Raw genomic sequence first — 25,311 nt, forward strand, 5'->3', positions numbered from 1 at the left:
GTCACGTCTGTATCACTGAAATGTGACTCTGTCTTGATTTGATGTGTTATGTGCATCACTGAGTGTTTAAGTGTTATTAAAACATAGACTCACTTCCATTCAGTTTCTTTCATTGTTTGACTTTTTTCCAACAGGTTATGATGATGAAGGAGTGTGAAAAATTGTGTGTAGCATAGATTCAAATCTTGAGTTGAATGTTGAAGTGTGTCCTACACACAGCACTGGGAGGATGACTATGTTTATGTGAAGGTTAGAGTTCTCCTCATCCTTCTGCTGTTGGATCATAGACTGTCAACAACATGGCTTCCATTTACTTTGACTGAACTCATATACTGTGTGAAATCTGCATATGCTTATCTTTAATGTCAGAAAGATTGGACAGTGCCAGGATTGATCAGGATCATCAGGCTTGTGACAGAATGGTTCAGGGAGAATGAGACATCATTTTCACACATGGATTAGCCTCCATAAAGTCCAGACTAATTTTGGATGTAATGAAGACTTGATGCAGCAGTCCGATTCTCCATCATCAATAATCAAAAATTAATGCAACCATGGATGGAAAAAATATTAAGAAACTTATTTTGAAACTACATTAGCGTTATGTGGCAAAAGAATGTCACAGTGAACGTCTCTTGTAATCAAAACCAAAGGTGGTGCAGTCAAATATTACATGTGCAACTTTTTTTTTGGGTCGGACAGTGTATATAAAGATATAAATATACAAACATATATAGCTCTGAATATGTATGACAAATATACATATTAAAACACTCTATTAAAACAACAATTTGTACAATATGTGCTAGACAACATATTATCAATATGATAATTAAAGAAATGTACATAAATAAGTGTGAAAATATAGTTGTGTTATAAATGATGTGGTTATAATTTGGCATGATGGCGGTGCAGATGCTGACAGAAAAGTCTCCCTGGGGTGAATTCAAGGCCATAGTGGTGATATTCAAGATCACCACCCAGCCCACCAACCCACTGTTGCCCTCACACACGTCCGAACAGGTGTGGGACTTCATCAGCTTCATCTTCGTGGAGGCCAAACACAGGCTGAGCACTGAGGAGCTGCTCAGGTATCCCTTCTCCCAGATCCTCTGCTGAAATCTGCCTGGACAAAGAACTTTAACCCAGACGGAACCGGTCCAGGGGTCAGCGTTAAATCCGCAGAGGTATTGAACTGAAAAACCAAACGCATGCGCTTACAGGAGTCACCACACAGATGACAAGTTTTGACAGACTCAAACACACACTCCTGATGTTATCCTTCAGAATCACCATCTTTCAAGTCAAATCCACTCAGTTGTGTTTTCATTAACATCCTCTACTGTGTTTTTATTCACTCAATGAGCAGTTTTGAGGAACACCACAAAGCTCTTAAAAGTTTTAAACAACATTTTCAAGCTGCAGAATAAGAAGAAAAACTCATCTTCCTCCAGTGAACGTTGACAAATACTCACTTTTTACAGTGTTAATGAGACAGAGTTGTTCTGTTTTCACTTCTGGTGATTCTTTTTATCGCTGTCTCTCATAAATCAATGAAATCTCCACCCTTAGAACATCCACATCCTGGATAGGGAAGATGGATGGTTTGGGAGAGGAGTGAAAGAAGCCATCTGTGTCCAGATGGAACAGGCTTTTCTCAACAGGGGTGGGGGTCTACGCCACCACCCATCTCCTACTAATGCAGTCCTAACACCTCTGCCACGCAAGTTTCACCATCGTCAAGACAATGACCTGAATAATGGCTCATTGAGCGTACAAAGGCCTGGAGGTGTCTGTGACCCCCACGACTGTTTTGTTTTATTGTATTTTGCTGAGTAGCCTACCCACCATAAGTTTTGCTCTCCATTTTACATCTTCATTTCTATATATCGTAATTGTTCTTTTATCCATTTGTTTATTTCTTTGTATTTTATGGATTTTCTGTTTTATCTTGTTGTACAGTGTCCTTGGGTGTCTTGAAAGGTGCTTATAAATAAAATGTATTATTGTTATTATTATTATTTTGTCTTTTTTTCTTTCCTTTTATTTTGTTTAGTTTTTTGTTTTTTATTTCCTCAAAAATGGAATCCATAACTAACCATAGTAATCTATAGTGATTAATAGTTTTAAACACTGGTATTCTGTCTATAAATGTATTTTATTTCTGCTTCCATCATATTTGCTGGTCTACATCTGTTGGAATGACTTCAATAATTACAGTCTCCGGTCCCAGGATTTGTTATCTCTATGAGTTCCAAAAGTCAGAACTGAACTGGGAAAGAAAGCTTTTAAATTTTCTGCTCCCACTTTGTGGAACAACCTACAGAAGGAGATAAAACTAAAGGAACAGGTCTGTTTTAATACATTCAGAGTCATTTTAAATGAATGGGAAAAGGATAAATCTGGATGTAAATGTTTTTTTAATTGACTGAATTGGGTTCTGCTTTGAGATGCTTTTAAGGAACATTGTTGTTATACTTTTAGAACCTTTTAAAATAATGGTGAAGTTTTATATGTGTGTTCTTAATTAGTGTTTTATGTATGGTTTTAGTACTGACTTTTATTATGGTTTATGTATATTTTTATGGATATTTTTCGTGTGGATCTATGGCTGTAAATTCTATTTTGTGTAACTTCTGCTGCTGCTGTCTCGGCCAGGACACTGTTGAAAAGAGATTTTTAATCTCAGTGAGCCTTTTCCTGGTTAAATAAAGGTTATAATAATAATAAGGGCTAACTCTCACTAAGCACATGGCTCTAAACTGCTTAAAAAAGAGGTAAAACTACAATAAGAATAAATAAGTGGTGTAACACATGAACTATGATGACATATAAATGGTATAAATCCAGATCAATTGAGACGGCGTCCTCTGTGCATGTGAACTGAAATGGGTCGTGGTTGGTTGTGGGGTGGGAGGGGGGATTGAACTTTATGTAGTGCATGACCAGCCACTCAAAGCGCTTCATAATGATGGAGGTCAGGACTAGGGGCTGGTAGTCATTGTGGCTGGATGGGCGGGGCTTCTTCAGGACTGGTGCTATAAAATCTGTGGGGTCAACAGCTGGGCTCAGGGAGATGTTGAAGACGTCAGTGAGGACATTGTTGAGCTCTTCAGTGGACTCCTTCAGAACCAGGTATGTTGTCCGGCCCAGCTGTCTTGCATGGGTTAATCCTGGGGGGTGGGGGGAGTCTTCTTCATGCCTGGTCTCCTGAGCTGGTGTGTTGTTTTGTGTTTCAAAGCCAAAGGAGTTGTTGAGGCTGAAAAAATCATGGATTGGACTCCTCATGTATTTCTATTATTCATTCTGTAAAAGCAGCAGCAGAGCAGTAAGCAGCACTAGAACTACACACACATTGTACAAGTAGAGGAATTAAAGCTAAACCAGTGTTGTGTTTTTGTCAGACATGTGTAGGAGTAAACACAAAGGCTGTATTTGAAGAACTGGAGCAGTGGAATGTCTGTGGGGGTGGGGGTCTGGCTTAAGGAACAGATAATACAAAGAACACCATCGTCCACTGTTGGGGGAGGTGTCTGCCTTGAGCAGTTAAAGGGGTTAAAGAGCAAGGGCTAAAGAAAGAGAGATTGGTGGGGGGGTGGATAGGGGGAAACACTATACTGTTATAACTTATGTTCTAACTTGTGTTATAATTTTCTAACTATAACTATTAAAAATTGAACTGACGTTGCCAGTGTCACTACCAATAACTAGTACAAACACCCATAACTGTAAATTCTACTACTCCAAATACAAGTACTAACAGTGGATATACCGCTACTGCATCTGTTTGTACCAATAATAGAGATGAGATAAGAGAAGACTTTATTAACTAGTTAATTTTGTCTATCTGCTTAGTCTGTTCCTGACGAGATGTGTTTGTTCTGTTACATTCCATTGCATTTTAGTGACCACCTCTTCTTTTTGTTTATGTTTTGATTTAGAAAGAAGCCAAAGGTGCATTTTAAGTGGAACCTAAAAATAGTTTTTTGGAAAGATCACCTGATTCCAGCAAACATGGATGGAAGACCCACCTGTGACCAGTGTGGGAAGACTTTCACCAGAACAAATAGCCTTAAGAGACACCTACGTATCCACAGGGGAGAAAAACCATATGACTGTGGCCAGTGTGGGAAGACTTTCACCCAGTCCAGTGGCCTTCATAAACACCTGCGCAGCCACAGCGGAGAAAGACCATATGGCTGTGGCCAGTGTGGGAAGACTTTCACCCAGTTTAGTAGCCTTAAGAGACACCTGCACAAGCACAGAGGAGAAAGGCCCTATGAGTGTGACCAGTGTGGAAAGACTTTCACCTGCATCAATTATCTTAAAGAACACCTATACATCCACTCTGGAGAAAAACCATATGACTGTGACCAGTGTGGGAAGAATTTCACCCATTTGAGGCGCCTTAAGACACACCTACACATCCACAGTGGAGAAAGACCTTATGAGTGTGACCAGTGTGGAAAGACTTTCACTCAGAAGTTTAACCTTAAGACACACCTACGCACCCACAATGGAGAAAGACCATATGACTGTGACCAGTGTGGGAAGGCTTTCACCCAAATGAGCAGCCTTCGGACACACCTACATATTCACAGCGGAGAGAGACCATATGAGTGTAACCAGTGTGGGAAGACTTTCAACAACCCAAGTAGCCTTCGGGTACACCTACGCACCCACAGCGGACAAAGGCCATATGGCTGTTACCTGTGTGAGAAGATGTTCAGCGGAAGGAGTGGACTTAAGAAACACCTACGTATTCACAGAGGAGAAAGACCATAAAATTGTGACTAGTGTGTGAAGGCTTTCAGAGCCTTTTCTGCATTATTCTCTCACCATCATGCTCACAAAAAGAAGTTGATGTACCCATGTGATAAATGCACTAAGATACTTTGGTCATCCAATTCTTCCAAGTGTCAACAATTGACCCATACTGGAGAGAAACCTTACTAATGTAGACTGTGGAATAACCTGCCTCTGTATATCAGACAGGCTTCCTCCTTGCCCGTTTTTAAATCTCTTCTTAAAACCCACCAGTTCTCCTTGGCCTTTTAACACTCGTGCAATGTTGAGATTTTGTTTCTGTTTTTTATATTTTAACACTTTTTATTTTATTTTAATATTTTTAATGCTTTGATTAATTTGTGTTGTGCTTTTATTCTTCTGTACAGCACTTTGGTCTACTGTGGTTGTTTTAAAGTGCTTTATAAATAAAGTTGGATTGGATTGGATTTTGTCACAGATCTTTTATCACAGGTTCACAATGTACCAAACATGAATATGTGTCAAACATTTCCACAAAAGACAAAAACTGAACAATTGTACAAAAAGTAAGACTCTAGAAACTAGTAGAAACAATCAGTGTCATAACACACCAGAACAGTTTGAGTGTTACAGATGTGAAACAAGATTCTTGTCATCCTCTGCTCTCTCCTATGATCAGCACAGATGTGAATCATCAACGTCTGGACCAAAAAGTACCTGAGCATCAGATGACAAGAAGGAACATAGTGTTTGGACCAGCACCACAACTTCTTTTGACAAGAACATGAAATTTAAAAACCTCCAGATCTGGTTCCGTAGAGTCCAGATGTGCAGACAAACACCAGACTGAAAGCTGTGTTTTGTTGTCCTCAGAGTAAAGAAGTATGCTCTAATGGACCACCTTCACAAAACAGTGACGTTACAGAACCTCAGCCTGCCACAATGTGTAAAGTTAAACTAGTGGAGGTCAGCAAGGACGTGGTTTCAATGAGAATACTACTTCTGATTGACTTTGTGGACGTTTAATCAGTCACTTGTTGTGATTCTGTTGCTGGTTAGGGTTCACACTAGTTCATTGTTCACTAATGAAACCAGCTACTTCTGGAACTATTTTCCACAATTGTTCTGTGCAGTCATCCCCCAAAATGCTCTACTTTTTGTTTTGTTTTTTCCACCAACTGTGCATGTGTGAATTAACTGTTGCCCAACCTGAAGAACAACATTTGTTGAAGGCATCAGAGTCCTGAATTTATGTGGTTTTACATCAGTCATAAACAACATGATGAACACAATATGGATGAGACAGAAAGGCTGATGAGTAGGTCGTGGTTTAGTCCCAAACTGAGGCCAACTGTGACAATTGGCCAAGTGGAGGAGGAAACACACCAGGAGGCTGGAATGATCTTCACCATAGTATGATTTATTTACAGTGTTTGCCCAGGTAACATCGCTGTTAGAGCTGTGTTAGTGAAAAATAACAAAAAAACAACAACAACAAAAAAAAAACTAAACTAACTGAAGAAAATCAGCTTGACAGAACATAAGGAAAATCAGTCTTCAACAACAGAAATTAAAGCCCAGCCCATGGCTAAGGACAAGCAGCTTCAATGGCCTGCTTCACTCAAGCAGAGCCCCACTTCTGCCTCAAGGAGCATCTACTTCAGGCCTTTTATACCCGTTGCCCCTCCCACATGAACAAACCATCCATAAATGTTCAATTTACCTTTCAATTACCATTTACCAGTCACGTCTGTATCAGTGAAATATGACTTTGTCTTAATTTGATGTGTTGTCGTGTGCATCACTGGGTGTTTCTTAAGTGTTATTAAATCTGCATGTGCACATCTTTAATGTCAAAAAGATTGGACAATGAAAGGGTTGATCAAGATCATCAGGCTTGTGACAGAATGGTTCAGGGAGAATGAGACATCATTTTCACACATGGATGAGCATCCATAAAGTCTAGATTCTAATTTAGGATGTGATGAAGCTCTAGATGAAGATGCAGCGGTCTGATTCTCCATCATCAAGAATAAAAAATGTATGCAACTATGGATGGAAAATTATTATGAACCTTATTGTGACACTACATAAGCATTATGTGGCAGAAGAATGTCATAGTGAACATCTCTTGTAATCAAAACAAAAGGTGGTGCAGTCAAATATTGCATGTGCAACTTTTTTTTGGACAGGCAGTGCTTATAAATATATAAATTTTCAAACATACATAGCTCTGAATATGTATATCAAATATACATATTAAAACACTCTATTAAAGCAACAATTTGTACAATATGTGGTAGGAAATATATTATCAATATGATAATTAAGGAAATATACATAAATAAGTGTGAAAATATAGTGGTGTTATTATAAATTATGTGCTTATAATGAGGCATGATGGTGGTGCAGATGCTGACAGAAATGTCTCCCTGGGCTAAATTTGAGGCCATGGTGGTGATATTCAAGATCACCACCCAGCCCACCAACCCCCTGTTGCCCTCACACACATCTGAACAGGCGTGGGACTTCATCAGCTTCATCTTCATTCTAAGTAGGTACCATGACAGAGGGGAATGGGTAAGACTGTCGCTATGACGCCCCCTGCCCAGTCCAACTGACCAGCTCTTTGAGTTGAAGAGCAAAAATAAGTGGACATAACTAAATGGGGTTGTAACGTTTTGCAGTGTATATAAAGGAAAATGTATGTTGCTGTAATTATATTTGAAAAATGCTCAATAAATAGATATTGAATAAAACAAAGCACAATTGAATGTTATCTGAAATCTTATTTATTTTGTGCCAAGAGCTCCCTTCTTAGACTGGTACAGTTTCAGCACACTGTAAAAGCCATGTTTCCCTCTTCCAGCACACCTGACAGTCCTTATCAGGCTTCTGCAGAGCTGGATGTTAGGATTATCATTTGAATCAGGTATGTTGGAAGAGGGATCCATCTAAAACATGCAGGATAGTGGCTCTCCAGGACCAGGGTTGGTGACCCCTGGTCTAGTTCAAACTTGTTCAGGCCATGTGTACATGTGCACGTCAGTCATCTATGGGGTTTCCCACTGGTTCCCATCTTCACTCAAAAAATCTACTCAAAAGTTGATAATCTGTGTTGTGCTGTTTAGAAAATCTTAGTTAGGACAACAATGAGAGAAATTTGCTGGGGAGACAAATTTTTGTAGGTTGTAAATGGAAAGCTTTATTTCTGAGTCAGTTTAATTTGAAAACTTAATGAAATCAACAATTACTAGTTATTTTTACAATGTACTGGGCAGACCAATTAAAGACTTTTTTAACAAAAACATATTTTTATCAGTGTTTTCAACATATGCACTCCAGGAATAACTATTTTACAATTAACATTTTAATTGATTTTTTAATCAGTTACCAAATCCAAATACATCAATACTTGTGCCATTCGCCCGTACAGAGCTGACTGAACTGATCTCTCTGAATGCTTTTAAATCCAAACCCGGAGTGTTAGAGAGTAACTCAATGGCTTGCATGTGTTTTACATAGGTTGACTGGTCCTGTAAATTATTGAATGTTGTAACTGTATGTTGTAACTATGTGTTGTGCTGCCTCTTGGCCAGGACTCCCTTGGAAAAGAGGTTCTTAATCTCAGTGGGATTTTCTTCCTGGTTAAATAAAGATAAAATAAGAGAAGAGAAAACCAAAAATAATACATTATCGTGCATCATGTGATGCGAAATCCCGCGAGATTTTCCCTATATTACTATCTCGGAAGTCCGATCCCATTCTCTTACCTCAAACGGCTTGGGGGGTACAATACTACGGAAGCCGAGAAGGGTCGTGGTTTTACACAATTTTTATGGCCATTATCTGGTGATAGCGACTTAATTCGTTATCACGAGATAACAAAGTTCGTTTTCTCGAGATAACGAATGAATTAAGTCGTTATCACGAGATAAAGTTTGTTATCTCGTGGTAACGAATTAATTTATTTCGTTATTTCATAGTAGAAGATGCTAACAGGTACCACTTCCTCCACAATGCTGCCGTCAACAGCTGTTGCTGCTGTAGCGTGGGTGGGGTGGGGGGGGGCGAAGAATGTTGGAAGGCAGAACTTCCTTTTTCATCAACACAAAAAAAAATTGACAACGCCACCCAGGGAAAAGGCCCCGGGACCTATCTCAATTTACCAAATGGCCCCGTAGGTGAAGACAAAATAAGTCAGAGGATGTGATTTATCACACACAATAACCTTTATTTTATAATAACACTTAAAAAAAAATAGACCTATTTATTTTAGCAAAATTAAAATTCAATCATTAAAACATGACAATCAGAGTAATAATTCAATAGGCAATACAACATCATAACAGCAAGCAAGGCAACAAACAATGCAAGCAAATAAATCACAGCAAATATGAAAAACTAAGCAAATAAGGAAACATGCAAAGCAACGACAGTAAAAATCACACAAAGCAATGAAGCAACAAATAACACACGCATGCGAGCTCACTCACCCTACATGCAAAATAAATCCAACTATTAAAAAAATAAAAAAATAAATAAAAAAAAAGAAAAAGAGAAAAAGGCAGAAGGAATTAATTAACCTCTGATGTCATTTCCACATGCGCGCGCACCTGACGCACGGTTGTAACGACTGGGGTCCAGAGGATGGTATGCAGTGTAGGGACCCCCGTAGACTCACAGACGGGCAAAACAACGGCACTTCCCGAACAAAGGCAGCGGGTATAAGCCAGGCCAACGCTGCAGGTCCTGTTGGCGAAAACACATGCACGTGCGGACTGCAGGAAGAGGGGGGACGCCACGGGGAAACCACGGCTAAATCCCGGCAACAGCCGGAGAGGGAATCACGGCGACCCAAAGCCGGCCGCACGCACACCGGCCGGAGAGCAAACAAAGGAGGAGGTGCGTGGTAGCCACACGGTAGTTACTCGAACAGCTCTGGCTGGAGATCAGGTACAGAACAAAGGAGCAATAAAGCCCCAACAACCACTGGTCTGTACACGCTGCTCCTCTGAAACCCACATGAGACTGAGTGGCTGCGTGGACTACCCACTATGCCTTATAGGCTCTGTCGGTGCCACCCACTAATCACCAAGCAGGTGCGCACCGACATGCCACACTGGCATGTGCTGTGCGGAGCAGAACACACATTCAACAACAAGTTACCGGTAGGGCTGTGCAATTCATCGAAATTCAATTACGATTTCGATTATTAGACGCAACGATTACAAAAATTATGTAACCGAGAAAAAACGATTATTAATTTTGAGTTGTTTTAATTCACGCGCACGCAAGCTCCCATGAGCTGCTCTGCCCCGCCCCCCTCTAAGGTCCAGCTGCCTGCTAGCCGGCAGGTCCACCCCAAGAGGAAAGTTGTACCTAGCGGTCTGGAAAAACGGCAGGAGAATCACAGCAGAAGTGCTTGGTAAACAAAAAAGGCAAGTCAAATTCAATTGTATGGAATCACTTTGGGTTTAATGAAGAAGACGAAGAGCAAAAACACATCACGTGCAAAAAGTGTTTCATAGTTGTGTCCGCACCGACCGCTAACACAACAAACCTTTGTAACCATCTAAAGTTTAACCACCGCCACCGTTATCATAATCTCATGAAAAACTAAAACACATAAAAACAACTTCGTCCGCAATGCAATCTTAAGTTTCCGAATCTCTTTACGCTGCAACTCCCGTATTAACCTAACCCTAACCCGTATAACCCTAACGGACGTATTCTAGATGGCTGATGTAAACAGAAGGCCTGAACTGAAACCTCACGGCACGCCACTGAATTTATTATGTTTCATACTACATTGAACATACTTGAATTTATAATTTGCACTTTACGTGAGTTTCTTTAATTTTTTTTATTTTTTTATTGCTACAGTTCTATGGTAAGTCTATAGCAGTTTAATTACAGTGCACTATTTGTTTACAAAAGGAAACATACTTGAATTTACAGTACACTTTTTTGCATTCAAAGATTTTTTTTGTTTCATACAAAAGTGAACATACTTTGTTTTAGTGGTTAAAAGCTTTATTTATGTTTAAAGAGTATATTTTACATTGTTTTGCAAGAAAAAAATAAACAACTTTAAGGTTAACAAATAATCGTTTTTAATAATCGTGATTTCAATTATTGCTAAAATAATTGTGATTTTTTTTTTTTCCTATAATCTAGCAGCCCTAGTTACCGGTAAGTTACAGTAGCTACAAGTTCCGTTAGTTTGTTTACTGCATGTTTAAGGTTCAAAGGGTAATATGTTAGTCTGAACCAGGGCCGGACTGAGCCTCATTTTCAGCCCTGAAGTTTCATACCTCTGCTGCTGGATCTGCTTTCTGACTCTGAGGAGCTACAAGACAAAGTTTCCCAGTTATGTGGCGTCACATCATACCATTATTTAAATTACATAACGTTATGTTCCACGCCACAATGCCACACAATTCACTGACTCGATAATTAACTAACTTGAAAGGTGGTTTACCCGGTTCATCATCCTCATTAGTTGTTTCCAACCGGGAGGTCGTTTTTGTGAAAAAGTTGCAGATTTTGGCACATTTGGCTGTGTTTGCTTCCAGAGCTTTCCTCTTTTTCATTCTTGCCTTCTCCACACCACCCTTGCTCTTTCTATTATCCATGTTTCAAACAGCAAACACAGCTGATCATTCCAGGTCACGGTGCGTCTGTGTCTGCTTGGTAGTAGAGGGGGTGGGGCCCAGGAACAGCGGTTGCAGTTTATGTGATCAACCCAGTGCTATGAGTGAACACCCCCCGCCAAAAATAAATTATATATATATATATATATATATATATATATATATATATATATATATATATATATATATATATATATAAAAAACATTGTTATTACTGTACTATTAAATCCTGATAAATTGGGAGGTAGCGCCCCCTTGTGGTGCAGGGTCTTTTGTTAAATATAAGTTTATTGATTTGAATTATGCTGTTATTTTTGTAATTATTCTTTTAATTTAAGTGTGTTACCTGACATTGTTTAGTTGTAGTCCTGTGTTTTGTTTGGTCCTCCGCCCTCTTCTTCGTTGGTTTATGTCTGGTCTTTTTCATTTACTTCCAGGGGTACCCCAATATAAAGTTGGGGTCCTTCCCTTCCTCTTCCCTTTTGAAATGTCTCGTTGCGGGAAGAGCTAGGCTATCTGTTTTAATCTATTGTCATCGTGCATTATGAGTTATATTATAAGTGATTTTATGTTTTTTTTAGCATTTAATTTTATCTATATTGTTGTCTGTGTGGTGTTCGAGTGGATTATGTGTCCGTGCTGATTGATTGTGTATGTTTGAAGGGTGAATGGAGTGCATGTGTTGAGAGCATGCTAATTGGTGTCTTCTCATTATAGTTTGGGGCTGGACTGTAGTCGGACTGACTGTACTTTGATTTCAATTTGTCAGGAAATAAACGGAGTGTGAGCATCCGTTGCTCCTCCAATCTCCACGTCATGTCCTGTTGGTCCATCTCGCATCGCAACACAAAGAAACACAACGCAGAGAAAATACGGTCTCACACACACACACACACACACACACACACACATATATATTTATATATATATATATATAAATATATATATATATATATATATATATATATATATATATATATATATATATATATATATACATATATATATATACAGGCAGGCCCGGACTGGGTAATCAGGAGGACCGGGACAATTCCCGGTAGGCCGGTATAATATTTAGGCTGCGAGGGCCGGAGTTCACTTTAAATATACATTAATTTTTTATTTTTTTTTTTGGCGGGGAGCGGGGGGTTCAGTCATAGCACTGGGTTGATCACGTAAACTGCAACCGCTGTTCCTGGGCCCCACCCCCTGTACTAGCAAGCAGACGCAGACCTGACGTAACATGTCCTTGCATACGGTTAGTTGCTCTATACTGTAGCTGTGGAGCATATACGATCTGTGCTCTGTAGGCTGTGGATGGTCAGCTGTGTTTGCTGTTTGAAACATAGATAATAGAAAGAGCAAGGGTGGTGCAGAGAAGCAACAATTAAAAAGAGGAAAGCTCTGGAAGCAAACGCAGCCAAATGTGCCAAAATCTGCAACTTTTTCACAAAAACGACCTCCCGGTTGAAAACAACTAATGAGGACGATGAACCGGGTAAACCACCTTTCAAGTTAGTTAATTATCTTGTCAGTGAATTGTGTGGCATTGTGGCGTGTAACATAACGTTATGCCATTTAAATAATAGTATGATGCGACGCCACATAACTGGGAAACTTTGCCTTGTAGCTCCTCAGAGTCAGAAAGCAGATCCAGCAGCAGACACCAGCCATGAGCCCACAAGTCCAGAGTGGGCAGGTAGGACTGCTCATAGAGGGAAGATTATTAGAATAAAAAGGCTACAATGAAGAGTATGGTGTAGGCCTGTTCAGTATGAAAGGGGCTCTGAGATGCTCCATGATTCAGCACAGCATGAATGAAACTGACACCAAGGCTTTGCAAAATAGAAGATTTGTGCTGAGAATTCTGACCATTTTTAAAATGTGCTTTAGTGTCAGAAGCAGAGCCAGGAGCCAGTAGTGATGAGGGGATTGTTCCTGTCAGGATGGAAGGAAAAGGTGAGCTGTTGGAACAGACTGTGTGAACAAGCATTAGTTCCAGTAAAACCACTTTCTATACCCAAACCATAATCCTGACCTGGTTTATTTTTTTATTATTAAAAGTGAGACAGTAAATACACAAAGCCCACAACTGAAAGGCAATAGCATAAAGTAATATTAAATAAGCCTGCATATTTTGCCAATGTAAATATCTGAATTGGTTAAGTAAGTCAAAATGTCTGTAGATATTATTTTTTATTGTGATACAGGTGCAGGTGAGTCCAGGGAAACTGGAGGAAGTGTGAAAGGGAGAGCAGAGTCTACTGATGACAGAGGAGCAGCTCAGCAGCACAACCCTGAACCACTAGGCACAAAGGAGACAGATGAAGATGAGTCTGTTGTTAGCTTTGACTGCTTTGCTCGCCCTCAGTCACAGGATATACAGACATTTTTTTCTTATCATCCTCATCAAACCCCTAATATCACTATACCAAAAGTTTTCAATAGCAAAGATGGAACAAACCGCAAGTAAGTTGTGATGGAAATCTTTTGTTGCAGAGGATACAAAAATGATAGTTATTAGAAATTGCAGCAGGCTTTATTTTTTGTATTATTTTTTTATTTAATATTTATACATATTCTTTTATTTTATTTCAAACATTTTAAAGGTTTGAAAAATGTTAACACTTATAAGAACAAAAATATAGATTCTATTGTTGTTGTGTTGTGAGGAATAATAATGTTGGAGATGTGGATGTGCACTCACTGTTGAAATAAATCCACAGTGAAGCAACCTTTACTTTCACTGACTTGGAAATATTTTAGAAAATACACTGAATTACAAGGCTTTGCAGAACAGTGTGTAGACCTAACATGTAAGGTTATGATTCCATGATTTTAATAATAATTGGTCGTGATCTAATGTGGGCCGGTCTGAGGTATGAAACTCCAGGGCTGAAAATGAGTCTCAGTCCAGCCCTGCACACAGCAGTAACCTGGAACTCCAATGGAGTTTTAAAAAAATGTCCATAGATACAATGACGTGCAGCTGTGTGTGTATGTGTGTGTGTGTGTCTGTGTGTGGGTCCCCCCCCATAATGTCTGGTTAGCTTCCAGAAGGTTCTTTGTGAATGTACTATTAAGTGACGTGCGGTCAGGGGAGGCTATCATGGTAAAAAAGAAAAAAGTGCATAAAATAAATGTCAATATTTTCCACTGATCTGTGTTACAGATGCATATTCAGTATGACTCTACACGTTGTTGACATTTTATTCAGTAAAAACCCCAGTGAGTCACTGCAGAGCTCTGCCTCACATCTGACTGCGCGAGGCAATACAAACTGGGTCACATGGCGCGTGCCCGTTTCTGTTCCTCAGCATATCGTCAATATGGACTTTACAGAAATATTTGTTCTACAGCATGACTCTGTACAGTCTGTGTAATGTCTTTAATGTTCGTGTGTGAGAATTGTTCCTGCTGATCGCACAATAAAGTGCAGAGAAAAGTCAGCAGGTGAGGCAGGCAGTACTCTGCCTCACCTCAAGGGGGCGGACGTGAACTGACAGGTGCTTTGTAGCTGCATTGGCTTCAACAGAAGGAATTGAAAGTGGGCGCCAAGCTAAAGCTAGTAGGTCAACAACAGCGTTTTTTTATGCTCTGCCTTATCAAGGACGTCTTTCTTCTTTGGCCATAAGCTCTATTGAGGCGAAGAGACTCTTCAAACTAAGAGAAAATAAGGAAGACTTTTACAACCAAGTCACAGCTTTTCGTGGAGAAGGATCGGCGCATGGACTTCATCTATAAGTAAAGGTAAGGCCACAAAGGGTTGAAGTTTTGGTTTTTAAAAATAAGATGGGAGGAAGTAGAAAAAAATTCAAGTATTTGATAACGACATTTTTGGCCTAAAATAATTTTTTTCTTATCATTTTGATAGACAACCTGAAGGTGAGTCCAGCTCTGTCAGCAGACAGATGAAAAGTGGCGTTTAAAAACCGTCCAGTGGAATATATAGACAGAGCAGTAACCTGGAAACACCAGAATTCTAAAGGAGTTCATACAATGACGTGTGGGGGGGAAGTCCCCCTCCAATTCTAAAATTGCACCCACTTTGTTGTCCATAGGTTTGAACAGACTGGGCCAATGATCTGACTCAGTGGTCTGAAGTGTCATTTACACACAGCTTCTACTACTTAATGGAGTAAGAGACTAGATCACTTTTGCTATAGATAGGATGAACTGAATTTAACATCATTTCAGTACCTGACATTAAATAGATGAATTCATGTTAATTAATTTTGTTTTTGGTCCAATATGATGTGAGATTCTTTTAGCTTTGTACAGGAACAGGCAATAGAAATGTCCTTCAGAGGGACAGATTTGATTTTATGCTTGGAGTACATTACAGCCAGCACTTTTTTTTTTTTTTTTTTTTTTACATATACTGTACTCAGTAAATGACTTTAATCAGTAGCTGATCTGCAGCTAAGTCTGTGACCAGTGCGTTTTACTTTGAACAGATCACAACCATTTATGGTCAAATAAATCGTGTGTTAACGGGTAGTGTAGGTTTTGTGAGGTATTGCGTTAGCAAGACAGTAGCCAGTGTAATAATAGAATTGACTGTGAACAGACTGCCTGAGCTAGCTCATGCAGTGTACTGGTTAGCTTCCAGAAGATTCTTTGTGAATGTACTATTCAAAATAATGTGTTGCAAGCGAAAGTTTGATCTGATCTGTTGATCATTTCAATCATTTGACATTGACCACAGTGAGTTTTTCAAAGTGCAGCAATTAAACACGGTTTTAATGATAATTAGAATTTGAAAGGGTAATACTGAAGTGGGGAATTTTACCAGGGTTTATCATTATACCAGTAATGTCATGTGTGTCATAACATTTTCCATTTATCACTCTGATCAGAGCAATTCACTGTTCACGGCTAAAAATCCCCACACATAATAAGTCATGTGCAGTCTTGTTGATTGAGGCAGGAAACATCTTCTGAACTCTAGGATCATTAGCATGCATTGTGATAACTGATATATGAGTGTGGAACTGAAAACATTTTGCTACTCGCAAACCTCAGTCACCATAGTCTGATGGACATGTGATCTGTGACAGATTGTCAGTGTGGTGTTGATGAAGCAGGCTAGTATTATGATCATTTAGACATTCATGTGTATATATAAATACTAAATATTTCATCGTTTTATTAATTTTCTTAATTGTCCATTATTGTTAGTGACTGCTTCTTGTGCCTACTGCAGTAACAGTGATCATGTTGTCAAATTGTCACAGTATTCTGAATAAAGTATCTTCATTACAGGCATTACACTATGTCCTCATATCTGTTTTACTATTTGCATATTCTGGAATAGTTGTTTGTAGTTCTTGTGGGATTGTACTTCTAATGAGTTGCCAATACATGCTCTTAATTTGTCACTGTTAAAACTATGAAATGGCTGTGTATATGTGTGATTATATAATTGACATTAGCTTTCTTCCCTTGTTATGAAGGATGGCAGCCGTACCAGTCAAATACAGAGATCGTCAAAAGTACATTTGTTATGAGGGGCAACTGACTTTCAAATGTTTTTTGGAGTGTGGTGAGTGAAAAATGTAATTACACACAGATATGAGATGCTTTTTCCTGCATACATTTTTATCATGGGTTTCATATGTTTGTAGTGTTTTTTAACAGGGTCATTTCAAATAACATGGTTGCAAGACAACTTGTGCTGATGTTCTACATGGAGATTATAGATAAAGTTTGCTTCTAACTCCTGTCCAGTTCTGGCTTTCAAATAGAAAGAATGATGGATATCTGTCATCTACAACCCACCGACTACATGCAATTTATAATTCAAGTTTAAATTTATTTAATTTAAACTTAATTAAAAACAGAAAGGGGGAGTCTAGTTGTGATGTAGTTCTATAATACTTTAACTGACACAATAATTGAATGGATTTTTGTTTGTACAGCGTCAAATCATAAAAGTCATCTCATGGCCCTTTACAAGTAAAGCAGACAAAGACCATGCTCTACTAATTAGAGAAACCCAACAAATTCTCAAATATGTGTTAGAGATGGGTACAGACGCAAATTAGCTCTAAGCTATAATCTGGTACAGTGCATCAAATGATGTCATTTATGTTTTAACTGTACATTGTCCCGTTTTAAACAATAATTAAACTGATAAATGGAATTAACCTGTAATAGTTTTGAGATTACACAAACTGTTCAAGAGAAGATGCCCTTTGATTTACTCTTGATCAGTTGTTTCTCTACTATACTCAGCAAATCCATCTGTAAGGTTGTGTAAACTTACTTTGTCATCACAGTTGCCAAGAAGTTTGACATTCCAACCCTGGACCTCAAAGTTTATGATGATTCCAAAACTGAAATTGATGAGGAGGTGTTTGAGTTTCTTGTAAAAAGTCAAAACCTTGGAGTGCTGGAGATATGTTTGCCTGAAACCCCAAATCCTGATGGTGAGTTGAGCCATATATTAATTCATACATTCCTGTCTTTCTAAACATGCTCTGAATTAGGGCTGGACATTATGTTGTAAAATTGGTATCATGTTAGAATTTGAAGCAGTAAATTAAACTGAGCAGTCTCCTTTAATTTTGAAGTCATCTTTTCTGTGCTAACCTGTCCCTTCCAATCCCAAACCTGAATTGCACTTGCATTGTGTAATTGTTTTGTGTTAATCACACCTATCAAATCTGAACATGTTTGCTAGATTCATTGAACTCCTCTTCAAGTTGCTCCTTTGAAAGCACCAGTGGAGAGAATGAGGGGGACTCTGACAGCACCATCATATTGCAGTCCAGTCCTTCTACAAGATGTGCAAATAAGGCTACTTCTCTAGCTCAGGTGAACTCAGCAGATTTTCTTGCATCATTTTAGAATGTTTAAACACAATTTCAAACTTTAAGATTGAGTGATAAATGACAGATGAATTTGAGTTTTGACATGTTTTACTGTACAGTACTTGCCAATCCTTGTTAAACTTCTATTGGGCACTCATTGAAACAATTAATAAAAAATTTCAACCATGGTGTTATTTGAGGATATTACTAGACTGTTACCTTGTTTCTATGTTACTTGTTCAGACATTTTTATTAAAAAGATATTCATGATATTTTTCATAATAAAGTTGTAAAAATAAAGTATGTACATACATTTCACAAAAAAGGGGATTATTTTCTGAAAAGTTTTAAAGAAAATGTGAATATTATTGCTATAATTGGAGACCTTTTTATAGTATTCACAGATAATATTTATTAATTTTATCCTGTTTTTTTTTTTTTTTTTTTTTTTTAAACAAGTAAAGAAATCCTCAAAAACAGAAAATACAACCTGAGCATCATCACATTTTTTGTTCCTTGATTAAATAAAAAAGTAAAAAATTTGACTTCCATTTAGAAAATTGAAAACATTCTGAGTAACAAACCTGGAGGAGAGAGGATCCTGAATGAATATGCCCAGACAAAAAGCCTAACCAATTCCAGAAGACGTGATATGGTCAAGATATTGGTTGCACATATGACAAGTGAACATGGGTGTGTTAAACTGACGCGTTAAAATTTTTGGTTTGACTCAGTAGTACAACATCCCTCCTTTTGCAGATGTCAGTTGCATGTAACATTTAAATTTGATCTCATAAAGTGACATCTATGCATCTATGTGTGTGTGTGTGTGTGTGTGTCTAGGACAAGTTCTTCAAGGTGTGTTAAAGAGGAGTATGCAAGGGGCATCACTGCCTTGTGTCCATACTTGTCTGATCCTGAACAGGTTTGGCTATATAAGTGAATCAAAACTAAGTCTAACCCATTTCTCTTTCACCTCTGTGTTCTCTGGGACTCTAAAACCATAAAAAGAAAAAAAAATGCTCTGAATGTTCATGTTGGGTGGTTTAGTCCAATTTAAGATTTTTTTTTCTAGATGCCCACCTTTACTTTCACAAAAAAAGCCAAATATTGGTTGACCTCTACTCGTTTATTGAGCAATTTTTCATCTGTTGATATGATATGTATATTATAAAGGAAAAGTATGAAAATATATTTAACCTGCTCACCCAGACTGAATGTCTTTTTACTTTAGGCGCATTTTTACAATGCAGAAGATGGGAGTGGGTATCTGGCATGGAGACTGAAATTTGTCCAAAGGAAGCATCAGAAGGACAAAAGAGGACCGGCCGACAGCCACTGACACAAAGAGGTATGTTTATTAAAAATGTGTGTTGACTGAAAGTCTAATTCATGACATATGATTGGAGAATGATTATATGAGGGTTTATAGGGGTGTAAGAAATCATTTAAAGCACTTAAATTTAGGTCAGATCAGTGCTTGATTTTGTCAGTCATCTGTAAAATGTCTGTACTGTTACAGGTGGTCCAGAACGTGATGGAGAACCCTTTGTGGAGGAGAACTGGCTAAACACAGACACCCTGTGTTCAGAGGCCACAGCACTAATGAAGCATACAGCGGATGAAGCAGTTGTCAAGGAGAAGATGAAGCAGACCTTCATCTATCGCCAAAAGATGGTTCATGACCCAGTGAAGTCTTCCGACATATTCACAACATTTCCAAGATTCCTAGACATTGCAGGATTGGTATGTGGATATTCAACTCCCTTACTTTGAAACTGCGAATGTCCTTCATAACAATAGTATTAGTAATGTTTACTTCTCTGTCTTTACTTATTCCATCTTGTCTGCAAGATTTCAGTCTGATGTTTGGTGATGCCATCTCTGCAAGTTTCCTGGAGAAGTGGCCCACGGTCTACAAGAGGAAAGTCCTTCAACAAAGCCGTGGCCTCACACAGGCAGCTGAACTTCAAGACCTTGTTCAAAACGCTGAATCTACAGAAGAAGTAGAAAATGGTATATTCGAAAGTACTATAATAATAGAAGTGGGGATTGTTTTTGATAGAGAAATGGAATGACTGTTATTAGTGAAAACACATTTATGAAATTAACAACAGATTTGATCTGACGAATAAAAGATAATTCAGTAATGAATGAATTTGACTTCTGTAATCCCAACAAATTAACAAAACATGCTATTATAATACTTTGGAAGGTTTTTTTTGTGTGTGTATTAATGTCTGTGTATTTTGGTGATTGTTTTGTTTTACAGAGTCTCTTGAGAATCTGTGCCACAACTGTGGAGCACAGGACACTGATGACCCACAGTGGGTATGTAACATGAAGTGTAACATTGGAGAGTTCAGATAATGGTTCATATTAGGTTTACATGAACACATTCCTTTAATATAGTAGAGAAAATACCCACAGAGAAGCACCAGTGATGAAGCGATGTCAAAAGGAACAACCAATATTCATAGGTAAAGCTTTAAGAAAAATTAGTAAATAAATATTAATATATATGTATATTTTTCAGATTGCCTGTGACATCTGTGGGAGGTGGTATCACCACACACGTGTGAGCAGTCCACCATTGCATGAGGCCTACCTCTGTGCTGTGTACAAAATAGACTGATAACATTTTTCATTGTCCTTCTGCTTAGCCAGCCCTCATCCATCCATCCATCCATCCATCACCAATTTCCAATTGTATAATATGTTATTGTTGCATTATATGTTGTTGTTGCTTAAGTTTTTTTTTTGTTTTTTTTTTTACAATAGCAGTTTATTGTGTAAGTTTATTGTTTAAGTTGTGCATGGTTAACACATTAGTTATTTACAGTACTTATTTTACATTTTTCCTTTTAATACACACTTAAATTAAAAATTTAGATGAAAGGGTGTAAAGATTTTGAATGCTGAGTCTTTGATGTTGGAATTTTTTAAACTGAGGTGGGGGACTGGGAACTTTTCTCAGTAAGTACAGCCTACCTGCCGAAAACTGCATCCCCAGTTAGAATAAGTTTATGAAGCCAAAGGAATGAAATCACTTTCACAGCTCACATTTGGAGTTATCCTGGTGTGACAGGGTGAATTTGGTGCACATAATCCTTTTCAGAGCTGTTTTCAAAGCAGGAGCTGTTTTCAGCTACCGTGCGCTCCCGCGGCCGGGGATGCAGTTTTCGGCAAGGAGGTAGAATTCGGCATAACATGAGCATCTACAAGAGGAAAACAGAACAGGTGAATATCTGGGCTTCACACATACACACATGTAGTCAGTGGTAAAGAGGACTGAAGGGCTGACGTCACAAATAACAGTCCGTTTAGTTCATTAATAAAATGGAATGCAAATAGAAATGACCCCAGTACCTTTCCTTTGGCTTTGGCATCCTGTGCATCTGTCATCAGTTTCATGCTTTCTCTCCAGTATCTGTTGACACTGTGTCACTCACTCGGACTGAGGCCTTATAAGGGCGGAGTGGGCGTGGCTTTAGACCACTCCCATTTCAACCAGTGTCATTGAGCTGTTCTTTGATTTCAGGTACAACCGTGTTGTGAATGCTATGTTTATTTTAGTTTTGTAGTCTTTCACGGGTCAAAAGTAAATCAGATTAATATAATTATTAATAATAATCATTATTGTATTATTCAGACGGTGACTGTTTCAGTTCGCTCCTTCTCAGAATGATTCGTTCCATCTAATCTATAATTTCTGATTTGTTTATCCAAATCTTTTAGACACAGTCTGATCACCTGACTCACCTCCAGTCCAGTTTAGTGTGAGGGCCACGCGCCTGAAGGTGTTATCGACTCCACGTGCGACTCTTATTTCCATGTGTGAGGGAAACATCAAAGCATCCGCCAGATCAGCGTGAAACTCAGACACACGTCGGCGGCTGCGCACGAGCACGTTCACACCTCATTGTTATGGAGGAAAACGCGTGCGCACTTCTTTATTTCTTTACTATTCGTTTGAAGATCTCTAAGGCGCTTTTGCAAAGGTCTCACAGGCAGATGAATGATAATCCAAGTCCAACAACACACACAGTACGAACACGTGCCGTGCGTAAAATCGTCTTTTACGCATTATGTTGCAACCAGTAACATGACGTTGTACTTTGATAGAAGCACGAATATGACACTGTTAGGAGACCACACTGAAAATAAAGCTCCGTATTCTAAGTTTTGTTAAGTAAACGGAAATAGGTATCACCTGCAAAATGTAATTCCAGAAACTCAAGCGCATGCAGGCCATCGAGGAATCAAAGTGTGAAGGAAGTTTGCAGCTGGGCACGCGCGGATTCTCATTGGCACGTGCTCACAAATAAAGGTTAGTGTTCAACAGAACAATGGTTTTATTATACACAGGACTTAATTCGTGACTCATGATTAGTCACTTACAGTAATGGTGGTGTTCATTATAAAATCTTTTACAAGGGTAAAAGTTGACGCATGCGTGAAGACACTTTTTAGTTTATCCGTGGATTTACTGTAGTCCAAGTGAATTATTACCAAATACGAAATAGCACTGTGGTCATATTACTCCTCATTTTAAAACAAATGTATTTACAAACTCCAATATTTGATCATGACAAGTGCAGGTCGTGCGTAAAATGTCCTTTTACGCTTGTTCCCTTGTTTAAGTCGCCATAGTAATTTGATTAATCCCTGATTATTTTGTCTATAGGAAGAAACACGCTGCAATTTTCAGTCCAAAACATGTTTTCTATGTATGGAACAACGTGTCCATTCTAACAGGTAATAAAAGTGTGAACAGGACGACCTGCTCCATTTTCCAACAAGAAACAGAGTTGGAGCGGATTCCAACCATAAAGATGAGAAAAGCTGACTGGAGTGGATTCTCCCACGTTTGAAAAAGTGAGAATATGCTTTTGTTGAAGAACACGCATCAACTACAAAACACTTTATCTGCAAAGCTAGTGCAAGTTCAATATTTGAAAATGACAAATGTAGTTCGTGCGTAAAATCTCCTTTTACGCACTAACTTACACACCAACATGTCATTGTGAACATACAGTGTGGATTGGAATAGTACATTCTAAAGTACACGTACCTCAAAGCTACAAAAGTACATCATCACTGACGCCCAAAACAAAGTCCTTTTGAGACAAACGCGTGGAAGGAACACACCACCCTCGAGAGACAGTGAGCGCATATTGAGGCACCGACACCGCCTGTGGCTCACTTCCAGTACCACACCAGGTGCCGTGGCACCGCGGTGCCACAGCTCGGTGCCGTGGTGCCAGGTGCCGTGGCACTGCGGTACCACGGCTCGGTGCCAGGTGCCGTGGTGCGGTGCCAAGGGTTCCTATCAATTACACTGGACTGTGAGCTAAGGAAGCGCCTTGTTCGGACCGGTGTTCTGAACCATGTCAGTGCTACATAGAGGAGTTGCAACTCACTACCAGCAGAAGGTGTACTTGCGCAAACAGATTCACATATTATAAACACTGACTTCGTTGTTGTGTTTGCACGGTGATTGTCATATTCTTCCCACTATTTTTTTGGCAACCTTTTAACAAAAATGTGATAATAAAACCTTTTGGGAAAACTGGGGCCTGTATGATCCTAATACAATCCACTGTCATAGATATGCAATGGAAAATGTTTGAGGGGGAAAAAGGAGCAGTGTGTCATGAAAAGAACAAGGTATAAGCAGTGGCTGAGCGCATGATAAGAAGAAGACAGAAGGAACACAATAAATTTGAAATAATTGATACTGGTCAAATCCAATCAAATTTTATTTATATAGCCCCAAATCATAACAAAAGTCATCTCATGACACTTTACAAATAGAGCCAGTCGAAACCAGACGCTGAAGCCAATTTTACAGAAACCAAAAAGAATCCTCCAGGAGTAAACACTTGGGGCTGGTGACAGTGGCGAGGAAAAACTTCCTTTTAACAGCAGAAACCGTCTGCCTTGACCAGTTGGAGTGGGGGGGGGGGGGGGGGGTCATGAATGCAACTGATGCACAGATCAACGTGATCAGTGTTGGTGCTAACCTTTGTATGAAATGTTAACAAGCTTTAAACGGGATTCTAGTGAATTGATATGTTTATTTCATGTCTTTGTCCACAACATTCTCGAACTTGTACGGTGGCCCAGAGGTGCAACAGGCCAAAAAATTCTCCACTAGACGAAAAAAAATTATCTACTACAAGAAAAAAAAGAGAACACCCTAAAAAAATTATCCACTAGATGAAAAAAATTATCTACCACAAGAAAAAAAAAAGAGAACAGCCCAAAAAAATTATCCGCTATAATAAAAAAAAAGAGAACAGCCTAAAAAAATTATCCACTAGATGAAAAAAATTATCTACTACAAGAAAAAAAAGAGAACAGCCCAAAAAAATTATCCACTATAAGAAAAAAAAAAATAGAACAGCCTAAAAAAATTATCCACTAGATGAAAAAAATTATCTACTACAAGAAAAAAAAGAGAACAGCCTAAAAAAATTATCCACTAGATGAAAAAAATTATCTACTACAAGAAAAAAAAGAGAACAGCCCAAAAAAAGTATCCACTATAAGAAAAAAAAGAGAACAGCCTAAAAAAATGATCCACTACATGAAAAAAAATTATCTACTAAAAGAAAAAAAGAGAACAGCCTAAAAAAATTATCCACTTGATGAAAAAAATGACCTATTACAAGAAAAAAAGAGAACAGCCCAAAAAAATTATCCACTATAAGAAAAAAAAGAGAACAGCTTAAAAAAATTATCCACTAGATGAAAAAAAATATCTACTACAAGAAAAAAAAAAGAGAACAGCCCAAAAAAATTATCCACTGCAAGAAAAAAAAGAGAACAGCCTAAAAATAATTATCCACTAGATGAAAAAAAAATCCCCTATAAGAAAAAAAAGAGACCAGCCAAAAAAATTATCCACTAAAAGAAAAAAAAAAGAGAACAGGCAAAAAAAATTATCTACTAGCCCAAAAAATTATTCACTATAAGAAAAAAAAAAAAAAAGAACAGGTGAAAAAAATTATCTACTATGAGAAAAAAAAGAGAGCAGCCCAAAAAAATATCCACTATAAGAAAAAAAA

The 25,311-nt window shown here is 38.4% G+C and overlaps 3 protein-coding genes and 1 long non-coding RNA gene across 5 annotated transcripts in view; 2 read left to right on the plus strand and 2 right to left on the minus strand.

Moving 5' to 3' along the window:
* Positions 1-5,405, plus strand: part of LOC115435634 (zinc finger protein 239-like) — a 695,125-nt gene extending 689,720 nt beyond the window's left edge. The window contains exon 3 of the mRNA XM_030158183.1: positions 5,295-5,405. The gene's annotated coding sequence lies outside the window, so the exon portion shown is untranslated. The remainder of the gene's footprint in view (positions 1-5,294) is intronic.
* The window catches only part of LOC115435617 (aldehyde dehydrogenase, mitochondrial-like), a 534,672-nt gene that overhangs the window by 88,530 nt on the left and 420,831 nt on the right, over positions 1-25,311 (plus strand). The gene's annotated exons all lie outside the window — the stretch shown is intronic.
* Positions 1-25,311, minus strand: part of LOC115435619 (zinc finger protein 664-like) — a 493,117-nt gene that overhangs the window by 52,971 nt on the left and 414,835 nt on the right. The window lies entirely within an intron of this gene.
* On the minus strand, positions 160-19,574 carry LOC115435656 (uncharacterized). The gene is made up of 3 exons (XR_003937721.1): positions 19,564-19,574; positions 1,961-1,966; positions 160-352 (listed from the first exon to the last, which is right to left on the minus strand). It is a non-coding gene; the product is annotated as an uncharacterized LOC115435656 (long non-coding RNA).

This window comes from Sphaeramia orbicularis, chromosome 16 (assembly GCF_902148855.1).
Source record: "Sphaeramia orbicularis chromosome 16, fSphaOr1.1, whole genome shotgun sequence".
Classification (NCBI taxonomy): domain Eukaryota; kingdom Metazoa; phylum Chordata; class Actinopteri; order Kurtiformes; family Apogonidae; genus Sphaeramia; species Sphaeramia orbicularis.